General features: G+C 48.4%; 1 protein-coding gene across 3 annotated transcripts in view; it reads right to left on the reverse strand.

The window, feature by feature from the left end:
- Positions 1-16,443, reverse strand: part of EIF2B3 (eukaryotic translation initiation factor 2B subunit gamma) — a 120,394-nt gene that overhangs the window by 33,625 nt on the left and 70,326 nt on the right. The gene's annotated exons all lie outside the window — the stretch shown is intronic.

Consider the following 16,443-nt stretch of genomic DNA (forward strand, 5'->3'; position numbering starts at 1 on the left):
GTCAATGGATGGAAGGGCTCCCACTGACTTTCCTGTGCACTGGCTCTTTCTGTCTTACGTACTTCTCTGGACCAGTATCGAAGAAATGCAGCATCTCAGTCTCTTTTTGTATTTACCCTCAACACCCAGGAGGCTGTTATTCCCCTTAGATAGGCGGGGACGGAGGCAGAGGGATGAAGCGACTTGCCCAAAGGGGCGCAGGCAACAAGTGGCAGAGCAGATCACAGCCAGGTCTCCAAAGTCCTAGGCTAGCGCCCTGCACTGGGCTACTCCTATGTTTTAACACGGCGACAAATAAAGCCGGCTTCTTTCCCACAGCTCAGGAAGGCCAATGCCGGGTCTAGTGCGCGTGAGCTGGGAAGGCAGCACTTTACTGGAGAGTCAACTTATTTCCACAATATAAGAACTAGAGGTCACCAAATGAAATGAATAGGCAGGATGTTTAAAACAAACCAAAGGAAGTTTTTCTTCACTCAGCGCACAGTCAACCTGTGGAACTCCTTGCCAAAGGATACAGTGAAGGCTAGAACTTTTAACAGGGTTCAAAAAAGAGCTAGATGGATTCATGGAGGTTAGGTCTGTCAATGACTATTAGCCAGGATGGGTAGGAATGGTGTCCCATCCCTAGCCTCTGTTTCTCTGGAAGTGGGTGACAGGGGAGGAATCATGTGAGGATTACCTGTTGTGATCCCTTCTTCTTGGGCACCTGGTATTGGCCACTGTCAGCAGACAGGATGCTGGGCTGGGTGGACCTTTGGTCTGACCCAGTCTGGCCGTTCTTATGTTCTTAACTTTGGAAACCCATTTGAGTTTACAATAAAAAGTGTTTGAAAATCACACACTTGTCATCACTGATGTACGATGTGAGGAGAAGCCGCTTGTGGCCTATAAACTTCCTTACATTGGGTCTGAAACCAGTTTTATTGTTATTGCTTCGTTACTTTAACGATATGCATGTTGCTGCTGGCCTGTTCATTATTTAAAAGCTGGAAAAACCATTCAGCAAACTAATCCAAGTTGGCCTGTACAAAGGGGCGTGCATAACTCCCCGTAACGCACGAGGAAAGGTTAAAAGAAATAAATAGTTATAGGGAAAGAGAGGGCGGTGCACAGGGCAGAACTAACTATGGATTCAATCAAAGGAGGAAATACTTAGGCTGAATATTAGGAAAATGCTTTCGGAGCAGCGAGCTCCATTAGACGTCAGAACAGACTCCTACGTACTGCAAGTCCGGAAAAATATGCAACTCAGAACAATCCTGCACCAGTGCCCTCGGAGATGCATGATGTTGGAATGGACTTAGGAACCAAAAAGGACTTTTCCATCTCTAGTTTCCCTGCGCAGGTTCAAATTCGATCATCAGACCAACCACACAGACCAGCACGGAGCCCTCTCCTGGCATTCTGACAACAGAGGTTTGTGTTCTACAGTCTACTCCGTAATTTCTTGGGCTTTACATAGGGCACCAGCTGAAGCATCCCATCTCGAAGCCTATGATCTTTCTCAATTTTGTCCTGCGAGAGCACCCGTGTGTTCTATCCGGCAAGCTGGCCTTCGTCTCCAAAGCAACGTAATTACATGGCATCTTGAGGTAGCCAGATTTCAAGAACTAATGGAGCAAAACTCTTCATTCTTTAATCACAAAATCCTACACCACTAACCATTTACAGACTCTCTGTGCCCTGGTCTCCTAGCCCTGCATTCTGACATACGTGTGGGTATGCAGATGGGCAGTTTACTAGCTTAAAATGTTTGCCTGCAGCTGTGCCATTCAGCAATGATTTCCTGCTTGGGGTTTTATACTTTGTCCAAAACCGACACTGGTGTTTTTCCCTCAGAGGCTAGCCAGGGCATTTATGGGATCCATTACCTATAAAATATCTGAGCACTTGGCACAGTCTTGAACAGTCTGAAGCAGAGAACACCACAACCGAATAGGAAATGAAAGAGGTGGAAATGGGGAAAGGCAAAGTTTTGCCGTCCTTTGGATGTTTTACTCTTTCCTGGCCATACGTTTTCGGCCGTCCCAAAATTCTCTGAAATGCTATCCATATTCCTCACTAACAAGGTGGGCCCAACTTCAGTCACCTACAGACTCTCCCCCCCTCCACACACACACACAAAGGAACAAATGTGGATGTTTACCTTTGCTTGTTGTTTATGCAGGATTTCATGGAACTGTTAAAAGGAATTTGCTTTTGGAAGGTCTTTGAATATTAGCAGTGAGGCATTTGGTAATCCAGACTTGGGGCTCTCTCTTGTTCTGTTTTGCAAATGTGGCCACTCGAAGTAGTCATGTAAGAACTTTTTTTTGAGAGTCTGTAAAGTGGCAAACAAACATCTGGCAGGAGCAAGAATGAAGGCAAGAAATGAGAAAGAGAAGAATTAGGTCTGAAAAAACCTTACTCAGAAAAAAAAATTAACAAGAATTTGGGAAGAGGCCAACTAGTCTGCATGTAGATTCAGGAAAATCAAAGAAGGATTTCTGGCCTAGCGCTATAAAAATAGTCTTATAGTAATAAAATCCTGAACAGCAGCTACAAGGGCGTAGGTAAAGAGTCAGGGAAGAAAGGATAAGCTTGTTAAATGTGGGAAAAGGAATCTTTCCTGTTCTATCACCATGGTGTCTGAATTAGTACCTCCCTGACTCAAGCATCAAGGAAGGGTGAAACACACAAGAAAATGACCTAAGGAAACCTCTACTATTTCCAGAGAGAAGAAGGGAGGGGTAAAGCCAAGTGAAAGCAAAAAGTCTGTCAAGACCCTGGCCTGAATGGCTAGGTTGACACCCAAACAGAAAAATATGGGGGTAAGGAGATGTATCTGCTTTTAAGAAACATCTGCTAAAACAAACGGACTTTCATCAATTGTAATCAAAGCAACAAGGCGTTGTCATGTGCGATTCCCTATCTTTTTATTTTTAAACATTCATATCTGTCTGCTTTCATCTCAGCAAAGTAGGCTTTCAATACAGCTGCCCAAATGCTAGAACTGCTCCCACTCTATGAACTGTAGAGGAAGAGAGAACAAAATATTTGAATACTTATACATGTGCAGTGCCACTGCGAACAATGGGAGATGGTGGCACATTTGAAAAGGTTCCAGTTCATAATGACTCAATTTCAATTATGAAAAATAACAGGCAAAAAATGACCATGAATCCCAAATACCTTCGAAAGGTATTCCATCGGTAGGCGAGGAGGCAGGAAGAAACCAGGGTATATTCATGTGAATTTGTAGGGTGATGTAGAGAAGAGAGAAAGGAAGTTGGGATGAACAGGAAAAGGGAACTGGTGTGGACAGGGGAACATAAGAAGGTGCAAGAGGCAGGAATTTGGAATGGTTTGTGCACAAAATCTTTTTAAAAATCTCCACTCAAAAACTACATTAAAATGGAATTAAAGTTGAAAGTGATACCAGAAATGTAGGTAAACTATAGTACCAGAATGTTGTAATCATCCCAAACCCAAGGCATTCTAAACCTAAGAAATGAACAAGTAAAGTTAAACTTTAAAAATCCAAACACATTAAGGTACGGAGCAGCGTGACACTACAGGGCAGGGGGAGAGAATCCAATGTGCCTTTACAAATCAGTTGAATGTAATCAAGGTCCCGCACACTAGACTGCCTTCATCATAAACATATGATTTTTGCATGGGATCACTATAGGGCAGAGTTTAGGTTTCTGCAAGAGGAGAAACTTTAATTTATGAACAACAGTAAGGAGAAAAAAATGCCATTAATTCCCCCAAAATATTACTCAAATGCAGCCTTTGAACAACATCTCCATGATTTTTAACTGTATAAAAAGTTGGAGGAGTCCATGACAGAGCAGAGTTAAGGTTGTTTGAGTTCCCAGATTGCGCTTTGCATCTGTATATTCTCTCTCTCTCTCTCACACACACACACACACACACACACACGTACATTTATACACACACAGATACACACAATGAATGCACACAGACTCACAAACTGATCTTTTCAAACCACCAAATGCAGCCACCTCTGAGATGGAATACAGCAGCTATTACAGCTTGTAGAAACATGACATAACAAGATGTGGAAAACCATGGAGCTACTTGAAACAGAAGGTGAATGTATGGAGGCAGAATATGAGCAGCTAAATTGGAATTTAGTCCTAGTAACCCTATTGCTATAAAACGTGTGATGTGATTTTCATTCATCCAAACTGGTTGGAACCTTGATTTCCTATGTCACAATACCCCTTAGCATAGTTAACAAAAAACCCACAAACCACATTGCCTGTTTAAACGCATCATTTGATGCATCCTTCCCTCCGCCTCCCCCCAAAAAGGCATTACATCTAGATGCCTGGATGGGGCCCTCAGCTTGTTGCACACCATGGATTGAAGCGCAGCAGCCTTTTTTCCCCTGGGCTATTTTTCACTCGCTGGAGAAGTCTGTAACAGAAGTGTCAGGCCCATTTGCTGGCTGTTGTTCATTTTATTTTCTCTGTTTAACATTAAACACCATAACATTGTATGAATGAGAATTTGCATGTTAATACAGCCCCCCCTTTATTAATCTGTTGGGGAAGCGTGAAATCTACTATTGTTGCCAGGATCCACCTGTGAACTCTGCCATCCTTCTCCACCGGTGAGTTACAGGAGGCTCTCCCTTACAACGAGCTGCTTTCATAGCGGCGAGGAGTCCTGTGGCACCTTATAGACTAACTGAAGTGTAGGAGCATAAGCTTTTGTGGGCAAAGACCCACTTCGTCAGATGCATGTAGTGGAAATTTCCAGAGGCAGGTATAAATATGCAGGCCAGGATCAGGCTGGAGATGACGAGGTGGATCCAATCAAGGAGGATGAGGCCCACTTCTAGCAGCTGATCTGGAGGTGTGAGTTCCAAGAGAGGAGAAGACACTTTGCTTTCATAGTCTCTGACAGTGCTTATGTTTCAAAACCACAAAGCACCAACTTGTCTGCGTTTCCCTTATCTAGCGATGTCCCTTTCTTTTTTGGCAGTATAACTCTAGGCTTTGGAGCGCTGTGTAACACGGTGGGCCAGATTCAGATCTCATTACCAGAGTGATTCCATTGACTTTGCTGGAGATATTACAGGCCAAAAGCCAAAGTGGAATATAGCACAGTATTTCCAGTGAAAACTTTTGGTGCACGTTAGGAATGTACACGCACACACAGACACACACACAGACACACACTACAGAATATAACAGCAACGCTCAAAACGAGCTTTGCATGTTCACAAAAGATAATCAAGATCTAAGAAAAAGGGAAGGAGGGGAAAGAGAGAGGTGGAGGAAGAAAGAGAAAAGTTAATTATGAAGCTTGTAGGTAACGTAGTTCATGGTTCTCATCGTTTAAGGGATAAAGCCAAATAACGTTTAAAAATTCCATGTAAGCTGGGAGCTCTCTTGTTGAAGCTCAATGTTATTTTCTCCTGATCCTTTGATGGAGATTAAAAATTTCCATGTGAATACAAAGAAAGAAACAACAGTTACTCTGAGATTTTCCTCCCAGCTTTGAATTTTCTAAACCAGAGCAGCCGCCACCATTCCCATCTCGTCTTCCCCCCACCACTCTCCCTTAAAGAAAAACGTCAACTCACTTTGAAGACGACGACAAAACCTGGCCAGAGCACGAAGGATTAGGGAAATGATATTTATATCATGGACCAAATTAAAATGTCAATGCAGGAGGCAGGCAAACAGCCCTGGCCATATATACACGCCGGGCATGTTTCCTCGAGGAAATAGGAAAGAGATTTGAAAAGAGTTAATGCAGCCCTGAGTTAATACCACCTGCCTCAGACTCAACACCACTTCAAAGACAGTGTTTGGGTCCATTTCCCACAATGTGGTTTTAACGAGCACAATGGAAGAAGCAATTACAAGCCCCCTCCCCCGTCAGGGCAAAACACGCTGGCATTTCTGAGACACGCTAAGAATGTGAGGCTGGCAGATGTGGCAATGTGCAAAAGAAAAAAGGTAGCACAACAAATTAAACCCAATTGGGGAGGTTTTTTTGGTGCTTCGGTCTGCTGGAAGACATTTTGTTCCACCTCTCTCAACAACCTCTCTCCCGTCTTCATTTTCTTCTAACCCCAGATTAATTTAAACCCACAAAAGAACAACTCCAAAGACACCAGGTGGGCCAATAAACTCTTCGTCAGTTCCTTGTGTCTCACCTAATAACCCACAGCATTAATCAGGGCGCTGAACAAACATGACTGCTGCTTTCGGTTTTGTCTCTGTTTCACTACCAACATTTTTGATGCAAAGGCGGTAAATCTTTTTTTTTTTAATTTCATGTTAATTAGGACATGCGTTAGCATCTTTTGTAGTATGGGAGCTAAAAATCAACAAACAAGGCTTGGAAACTTTGAGAGACTTTATAATGAAAGACAAGTCCACTTGCTTGCCTGCTGCCGTACTTATCCCAGATTTTCAATTACCAAATGGCTATCTATCTTCCCCAACTCGTATATCAGGCGCTGTCGGACCTGCGTCCTCTCTGGTCCTTCTTACCAGCAACTGCAGCTGCGGGGTCAAGGGTGGGTAATGGAGTGGACCCAAGTAACAGCGTGCAGAACAGTTACGAGAGACAGGTAAGTGGTTTTTCTTCTTCAAGTGCTTGCTCAGGTTGCTTCCATTTTAGGGGATTTAACAAGCAGTATCCATGGAGGCAGGCTTGGAGTTCATAGCCTCATGGCTCGCAGTATCTCCCTGCCAAACCCAGCAACAGCCCAGGCCTGCTGGGTCAGCACATAGTTGGATGTAAAGGTATGGAGAGACGATCTGGTACCTGCTGGGAAGGCCTGCGCCCTGGTAGAACAGGCGCTGATGATCGCTGGAGGTGGCACCGTCGCTAGATCATAGCAGACGCAAATGCAGGCCGTGATCCAGGAAGAAATTCTTTGAGTGGATACAGGGCAACCTTGCATCCTGCTGGCCACAGCGACGAATAACTGCGTTGACTTGCGGAACAACCCGATCCTATCAATGTTGAAGGCCAGCGCCCTCCGGATTTCCAAGGGACACAGCCCACACTCCTCCTCCGACGTATGTGGTTTTGAGAAGAAGCCAGTAAGTCAATGTCTTTACTCAGATGAAGCTGAAACACAACCTCAGGGAGAAATGCCAAGTGCGGTCTGAGCTGGACTTTGTCCTCACAGAAGACCATGCACGGCACTTCCAAGGTGAGCACCTGAAACTCAGCCACTCGGCAGATCGAGGTCACTGCACACAGGAATGCAACCTTCCAGGAAAGCCGGTGGAGAGAGCACAAGGCCAGAGGCGCAGAAGTGCAACCCAGGACAGCACCAGTTTTCAGTCCCACAGCAGGACAGGGTCCCTGACAGGCGGGTGGAGACACAACATTCTGCAGGAATCTGGCCACGACATCCCGAGCAAACACCGACCTGCTCTTGAACGGGCCCTGGATTGATGAGAGGGATGAGCTCTGGAGCTTGAGATGCAGGAGGTAGCAAGAATTAGCCTGCTCAGGACAGACACCTTTGTCCGCCGTCCAGCAGGTGAACCGTTTCCACTTTGCCAAATAAGTTGCCCTGATGGAGGGCATCCTACTTCCCAGCAGGACAACAGCCAAGCCCTGCTGCTCCTGTGCCTCAGCCCTGCAGTCGCCAGGCCATCAGATGTAGCGCCGCCAGGCTGGGGTGCGAGGGATGGCTGTGGTTCTGGGATGACGAGTCTATCCGAGCGGCAGCCACTGAGAGGGACAACAGAGCGCTGGAGCAGCACCGGCCCAGCCACGCCGGCACGAGGAGGAGGATCCTCACCCTGTGATGTTTGATCTTTGTGAGGCCCCTGGGTAGCCACAGAAGCGGAGGGAAGGTGTTTGGCAGGGCCCCCCAACCAGGGGCACAGACAGGGATCCTCTGTCCAGGCCCCCAACTGAGCAGAAGACATGGCCTTTCCTGTGCTGCCCGGACACAGACAGGCCCACCGGGGAGTTTCCTCGCCTGCAGAAGAGGGACCAGCTCCAGGTTGTGTGACAAGAACATCCTGCTACTGGGACAGCCGCATCTCAGCCCCAGATCCAGCTCCGGCACCCGGGGCAGCCAGCGCCACACAGCCTGCCTCATGAGCAGCTGGGCAGCCAGCCCACAGCCTTGGCCCCCACTCTCCCACCAAGCCCACGGCCAGCTTCCTCTCCATCAGCAGGAAAGTGAGCGCTGCTGCGTGTCTCTGCTAAGGAAGTGGGCGGGATTCTAATTCTTTCCTTGCACCTGTGCAGGTTCGTGTCCTATGGTTGGGGTCTGGGAACGCAGGGGGAGGCGTTTACCTGTCTCCCAGGCACCGCTCCCCGCTGCTCCCATTGGGCATGATTCCAGCCAATGGGAGCAGTGGGAAAAGTCTCCAGGTGAGCGGCTTCCTGCACGGCCATTCCCCTAGCCAGGGGGAGCAGCAGGATGCTGGGCTGCTTCCTTCCCTCACAAGCCAGATCCGGACCGTCAGGCTCTCCCTCCCCCCACCACAGCGGGCAGCTGGTGCTGGCACTCAAACGTCATGCGGGGGCCTGTGGGGCTGGAGTTCCAGCACAGGCTCCCCACTGCAGGGGGAGAGGATCGAACCCCAAGCCTGCAGCCCGCCTGAGCGACGGTCATGGACCACGTCTTGAAAACCACTGCCATCTGTGCCAGTATTTACAGAAATCAAAGGGGAACAGTTTCACTTTCAAGCATTTGTCACAGAAGGGCCTGCATGCTCAGCCAGTGAGGGAACGGAAACAACATCATGTGACTTTGGACCAATCATCACCAACCAGAACAGCTCCAATTTCAAATTCGGTATATTGAACTCTCCCACCAAAAGGCACCTCTGATCAATCCACGGAATTAAACTGACTCCATCGAAGCAAACTCACAGACACCAAGGTCTGGGTATGGACATTCCCCACAAAAACACAAGCTGCATTCATCAGATACATAATTCGTTGAGAATTATTTGCTCAGATTTAGTTTGAACATTTAAGTTTCAAGCAAGGAATTCTGCCTCAACAAGTGAATAGATATCAGGGAAAGATGATGCTCTGGCACGTTTGGAGTCTTGCCATGCCTGGTCCAGGACAACGTCTGAGGTGAAAGGAAAACGGAGACGATAGAAGATGAAATGTGAGTTTAATTCTTTAGGTGTGCAAAGCAGGTTGGATAGTTGAGGTTTTTTTCTTATTTGAGGCGCTGTTTGCTCGGTCTCCATACAGTACGCTCCCTGCAAGAGCTGTTTGTTTATTTACCCCTGCTAATCACAAGGAAAGTATTCATTATCAGCCCCCTCCTGAAAGCGAAGAAGAAAACATTCCAGCCCCACGGCTGACAAACGTTAACTTGCAGGTATTCACAGAGCAGGTTCTGTTTTCAAGGCCGCACAAAGACCACCAAGCCAGGAGTTTAGCTCTGCCAGACCTCCCCCAGCCAGCCGCTCATGCCAGGAAACACAGGTGACAGTCTGAATGATAAAAAGGCATTTACAGGGGAAAAGGGAAAAACGCACTGGTTTAGTCTGCAGCACCTCAACGTAAACTTGCAAGGGGCCTCTGAACAGCCCACCACATGGCCATTCAAGCAGGAGCCGTCATACAAATCTCCCCCTTGCGCCAGTTTTAAAAGGCACATGTCGTCTCTGTGCTATCCTCTCTTTTTTCCGCGGGGGAAGGGTTCATTCCTATTTATCTTGGCAGTGCAAAAGGCAGCAGTTAGCCCCATTAAAAGCGAGCCAGCAGATTGGGCTGGACTTTCATGACACGGTTTGTGGCAAAGGAGATTAGCCCTCAAGAAGGAACAGCTCACGACTGGTCGCCCTGCCTGTTAGGTCCTCAGTCCTGAGGAAAACTGGAGAAGAACAGAGCCTTTTCCCTGAGCTCCAAATCAGCACCCTCTGCGGGCAAAGGCCTCAACAGGGAGCAAGGGAGACAGTAAGGTGGTGAGTGACAAGTTAACTGCATCGGGGGAATTGAGGCTCTCGGGCCTACTGTTCCCCAGTCAGACCTTCCAAAAGAATCACACTATCGCTCTTCGCTAGATTTGCCCTTCACTTCCTTCTAACTTGTCTTGCTAGGACCTCTCACGAACAAAACTGTCCCGTGTCTGTAAAGCAAAGCGATAGGTTACACTGCACTGAGCAATTCAAGCTAGCTAGGGTCAAAGCGCAAATCTGCGCACAGGTACATAAAAGATGATCCCAGGCCTTGAGAAGGAAGGGCATCATGGGACCAGATGTGCTTCAATATGTAAGAAGTGCATTTGGTGGTAACCAGGATTGTTTCTTGTATACTCATGCTTAAGTATCTGGTTTTCAGGAAACTGAAGCCAAAGGTCCACCTGCATTTGCAAATGCGACTACCACAACTGTGCACATACAGGCTGTCTAGACTACACCTCTCTGTTGACAGAGAGATGTAGATTAGGCACATCGAAATTGCTAATGAAGCAGGGATGTAAATATCCCACGCTTCATTAGCATAAACATGGCTGCCGCTATTTTCCGAAACAGAGTTTTTTCGAAAAAAAGGCAGTCTAGACGCAGATCTATCGAAAACAAACCCTTTTTCAACAGATCCTGTAAACCTCATTTTTTGAGGAATACAGGATCTGTTGAAAAAGGGTTTATTTTCGACAGATCCGCCTCTAGACTGCCGTTTTTTTCGAAAAAGCTCAGTTTCAAAAAAAGCGGCAGCCATGTTTATGCTAATGAAGCGTGGGATATTTAAATCCCTGCTTCATTAGCAATTTGATTTGCGTCCCTCTGTTGACAGAGGAATGCAGTCTAGTAGCCACACTGTGCAAGAGTCACACGCACAAGTAAGATAAATTGCACATGGCCAAATGTAACTGGGTATCTGCGATCTCAAACCTTAGGCCTTCTATTGTCATGAGCTTTTGTGGGTAAAACCTACTTCCTTCTGATGAGATGATCTTGAGATCATCCTGTCTGAGGAAGTGGGTTTTGCTCACGAAAGCTCATGACCCTATATATGTATTTTTGTTTGTCTTTAAGATGCCACAGGACTACTCGTTTTTTAAAAAGTTGTTTTTAAAGTTACAGACTAACTTTCAACTCGTATATTTCAACTTTCAACATGTATATTTATTGCAGGCACGTGGTACCACCCATAGTTAGGGCCCTATGTGGATACAAAATTTGCAAGCTAGATCCGTGGCTGTGGATACCTGTGGATATAGAGCAGATACCTGCAGATTTGTAGGGCTCTACCCATAGTTAACTTCCCGTTAGAAGACCTTGCTCTCACTTGCTTATAAGCTTGTCCATATTTTCACCATTTCAGCTGAAATTATCCATAGAAGCGGTTTGCTGCAGGCTGTTTTTTTTTTAAATTTAATTCAATTGTTTTGTGTGTGGAAAGTTTCAGTAAAAATAGTCCAGTCGTTTCCAAGAATGAGCTGCAGGGGAAATACGTTGTTTTGTCCATGTGAAAAACAAACGATGCTCCCACCACCTTTTTACAAAGGCCCATTTACATGAGACGCTGGAGCACACCTCCAAGCTCTGGTGTAGAAACTGGAAAAGTGGCACAAACTCACCTCTGTGCCCGGGAGGTGCCATTTGCCTTCCCCATGAAAAAAAACACCCACGTTTGGCCAAGTTATGAAAGCCCAACCAAAAGGGCCCCGTTCGCACATGCTCAGAAGAGTCTTTGTTTTGCAGCTAAAATCTACCAAGCAGCTACCTGCACTGGGCATGCTCCATCCACTCACAACGCCCCCATGATGAATAGCCTGTGCTATCCCAGACTGACTGAGCATGCTCCGGCCCAGGGGGAGGCATAACTTTCCCTGCAATTGCTCTTCCAAGCTGACAGAGACCATGGTGGTGCTGGGGACCACAACAGAAAGGAAGGCGACTCCCTCTCATGTTCTCAGTGCTTCTCCTGCAGGAGGACGGAAGGAAGGAAGGAAGGACAGGGACACTGGGCACTGGAACAATCAGCAGACAGACTGGAATTTGATGAGCAAGAAGACTGAGACTAGGACTAGGAGCCCGCAGGAAGAGAGGCTGGGAACTTAGTTTTTCACATTACCTTCCCCACCCTTAACAGGACTCTGACATAATTGAGTGCATTGGCAGGGCCTGGCCTGCAATCAGAGTGGCGTAGCGAGGGAGACTGTTGTCTGTAGGACCCCGGCCCTATGTGTTGCAGACATTGGAAAACGTGTTGAGGGCTGCAAGAAGACAGAGGCCGGTCTCACGGCTAAGGCAGATGAATGCTGCCCTGGAGAACTGTATTTTATTCCCCAGTTCTGCCAGAGAGCTCCCTCTGAGACACCAGGCATGTCACTTAAATCACAATTTTCACTGACAGCCACTTTCCTGCACATTCCTCGTTTGAGACCAGTTTGTGGGGGGTTGCAAACGCTTTGGAGGACAGGCTTAGAATTCAATATGCCCCGGACAAATTGGAGAATTAGTCTGAAATTGACAAGATGGAACATAGTAAAGGCAGGTGCAAAGTACAGGCAATCTCTGACTTACGAACGAGTTACGTTCCGAACACCTGGTCGTAACTTGATTTAGTTGTAAGTTGGAAATACCCTTAAATGCACTGCCTGTGCTGTTCGAAAAACTTGACTTACAACCAACCTCCATTAACCCCATTATAATATTTTCGAGTTGAGAACCATGTAAGTCGGTATATTCATAAGTCAGGGAGCGGCTGTACTTCACTTAGGAAAGAAAACTCAAATGCACAGCCATAAAAGGAGGGACAGTGGGCCGGGGGTAGAGCTGCTGAAAACGACCCGAGGGTTCAAGTGGATCAAACGGAACAGGAGCCAATACTGAAAGGGGGCGATATTCTGGAGTGGATTATCAGCACTGTGAGCTACGGGAGGTCACCGCCCCATTCTACACGGCGCTGGCGAGGCCCCAGCTGGAGTAGTGTCGTTCTGGGCACCGCCCTTTAGGAAAGATATGGACAAATTGGAGTGGGTCCATGGAAGAGCAACAGGAGTACTTGTTAAAAGGTTCAGAAAACATGCCCCATGAGGAAAGGTTAAAAACCTGGCGTGCTTGGTTTTGAGACGCAGACTGAGAGACCTGATAGCAGTTTTCAAGTATGTTCCAGAAGGGTACTGAGAGAGAGAGGATCAACTGTTCTCCATGTCCACTGAAGGTCGGACAAGGAGTCATGGGCTTAATCTGTAGTAAGGGAGATTTAGGTTAGACATCAGGAAAACTTTCCGTCAGGTTCGTTACACTCTGGAGCAGCCTTCCCTGGGAGGCTGTGGAATCTCCATCAGCGGAGGTGTTGGACAAACACCTGCTTGGGATGTTCTAGATTACTTGGTCCTGCCGCAGCACTTGACTTCTCAAGGACCCTTCCCGCCTGACGTGTCTATGATTTTATCAGTGCCCAATTGGAGACCCTCCTGTAGCAGAGCACTCACAGCTACAACTGAGGTTGACGGGAGCTGCGCTTTGACCATATAAAGCGCTCTACAGTGCTAAGTCCTCTCAAAAACTGGGCACCCAACGTTAGCGGATCTTTTACACCTTGATCTCCGTGCCTTCAGTTCCCATTCAAGCCAATGCTGGGACCGGACAAGGGATGGATCACTGGGATTACTGCCTTGTGCTGTCCATTCCTTTTGAAGCATCTATCAGAAAACAGGGTGCCGGGCTAGAGAGACCTGGTCTGACTCAGTCTGGCTGTTCTTATGTTCTTCTGTAAAACGGACAGCACTCTCTCTGGGTGCTGTCGAAACACATTCATGGATCGTCAGGTACTCTAACGATGAGCACCATGGAAAAGCCCATGAGAAAATGAATAATTCAGTCCTCTGCGTGGTGTTTGAACATGGTGCAGTTAATAAGGCCTCAGGCCACACATTGCAGACAGGATAAAACTCAGCATTGGACAGTGGCTTGGTCAGCAAGCACCATCCATCGTGTGCACTGAACGAGGCAGGGTCCCGTGGAAAAGAGCACCTGTGATGTCATAACTAAAGACAGAAACAGAAGGTATCACACCTGAGGAGCAAATTAAGGAAAACGACATTTCCAAGAGCTTGACTCTGCAACCCTAACAGTCTATAATCAGGTTCGGTGAGGATTTCAGCTGTAAGAGAACCGCTGTTTTCCTTACAGTAACTGTGGCTCTCGGAGATGTTGTAGGCAGCATGGTGTAGATGTGCCCCAGCAGGCAAGCCTCAAATCTTCTGTCTTGTAGTGTCCATCACTAGGGCCATGCAAGTGCTCTGAGCCTCTTTGTGCTCCGAGGAGAGGGCATACGGGCAAAGTAGTACCATCTCCTTGCAATTCAAAACCAGCATTGGCAGTGGGGCTGGCGGGCCGGCCACGAGAGCCACGTTGACTACATCAACTCAGAACGAGTTCTCCGGTGGGAGAAACTTTTCTTTCTTCTTTGAGCATGTGTCCGTGGAGAGCCTGCTGCCGGTGCTATGGTGGGCAGGACTGCAAGTATCGGCTGCTTGAGTCAAACACTGATTGGGGCACAGCCGTTCCCAACGTGGCATCCACACTGGCAGCTGTGTCCAGTGGCTGCTCCCCTTGGCTGCATGGCAGCTGTCTGACACGAGGTTATGGAAGCAGTGAAGGATGCCCTCTGAGCTTCGAGAGGCAGTGGGAGGCGTGTGTCAGCCATCTGGTAGTGATATGCAGTCTGTTCCTGTTTGGGGTGACCTGGCTGGGCTTTTGGACTGGCTGGCTATAGCCACAGCCAGGCCCTGGAACTGTCAAAGATTTTGGCCTGTCCCCAGGATATCAGAGGGCTCTAGACAGGCCAAGGTCGTGGAGCTTCTCCCCTTGCACACATGTGTCTTTGGAGAGAACACAGCTGGGATGCTCAAGTAAAACGGAATTCTGAAATCACCCGGGGGGGAAAAGGCCCTTGGCTTGAGGTCTCAGGGCCCCTTTCTCCCTGTGAAACAAGGTGCGTGGAGGATCTCCAGGGAGCATTCGTAGCTCACTGCCCCTTCCAGCTGCAGAGATAAAACAGGAGTCCTGGTTGCTGAGGTCAAGATGATGGACAGAGCTCCCTGTGAGCAGCTCAAAGTCTAGGCAGGATGGCACTGAAGTCCTATGCTGGAACAGGGTTCTTGATTACGAGGTAAGTATTCGAAAGCCCTGCAGGAAAATGGATCCCATTGCTGAGAGAAAGTCAAGAGTGCTGATTAGAAGATTGCTTGCTGACTGTGTTATCAAATGGCCAAAAGAGAATCCAGAGTGTTTTCATTGCAGCAAGTATAGAGGATTCCCAGAAGTGTTGGCAAGGGGACCTGTCTTGGGTTCAGGTCACACATACTGAGAACCTTTTTCCCTTGGTAGAACAGATTTTCCTTGTGAACAATTTCCTGCTCTGAGCTAAGCTGCATGTGAGAAGAGACTCAGTCTCCACGGTGCTTAGCCAGCCCACACCCGGTGGAAGCAATTTGGGGTTTTGGCAGAGGACTTGGCCTCCAGCTCATGACCACAGAAGGGGGCAGTCTGTGAATCTGCTTGGCAACGCTACAGAAATCTGCACTGAGGTCTGACAGGCAGAACTGTCCCGGCCATCGGGGGCGTGGTCTCGTGTTGCTTGGCGATGGCTTTGGGCATCGGTGGGAACAGCAGGGCGGCGCATAAAACACCTCAATTCCATTGGAGGAGGAGGGCAACTTGCAAAGCTCTGGGGTTCCTGCCTCCCCTGGAGAAATGCTGAGCGGGGGATCGGATGCAGCAGTGACCTCTTGCAGTTGGCAGTGTGAACCCGCTCATGGGAAGGGTCCCTTCGGAGGGGTGGAGTGTGGGGGGGTAGGAAAGTAAACTGACTGGTGGAGCTGTGGTGACAATGTCCAGTTCGATATGTCAGCCCATAACGTCCAACCCGCCCTTGCGGAAAGGGGCAAGGCAGTCCCCAATGCCAGCTCTGCAGCAGTGGGGCGGCTAGGGCTAGCTCAGCAACCCTGCTGCCTCGGGAAGGGAGGCTGGTGCAGGACAGAGGCAAGCGAGCAGCACTGCGGTGGTCGCTAAGCGGCGATCTGGGCGGAGGGAAAGGATGGCATTCTGGACTGCGGTGGCTGGCCCTGGCCGGACAGGCTTGTGGTCCGGAGCGGGGATGCCCGGGGACCAGCGCTCCCCTGGAATCAGGCAGTGCCGCCTCTGCTCTTGCACTACATAGGTCCGCTCCCTTGGAGGGCGATTCTCAGGTGTGGCTGGGCTCACTCCGGTATCCCGTGTGCCTGAGGATCACAAGGTGACTGGCACGGCCGTCGAGCGGCCAGCTGTATTGGATTAATCCACTGCCACTCTCCAGCGTTTTGGCTGCAATTTAAGCCTTTTGGAAGCATCCCCCAGCTCCTTCCTGCCGTTCCGGGGGCAGGGCAGTCCACTCCACGCCCTCTGCCGCATCAAAAGGCTGCATTTCACAAGCAGCGCTCGAGAGCTCGTACCGGGTCAGTCCGACGGATGCGGAGGC

The sequence above is a fragment of the Pelodiscus sinensis genome, chromosome 9 (genome assembly GCF_049634645.1).
Source record: "Pelodiscus sinensis isolate JC-2024 chromosome 9, ASM4963464v1, whole genome shotgun sequence".
Lineage (NCBI taxonomy): Eukaryota > Metazoa > Chordata > Testudines > Trionychidae > Pelodiscus > Pelodiscus sinensis.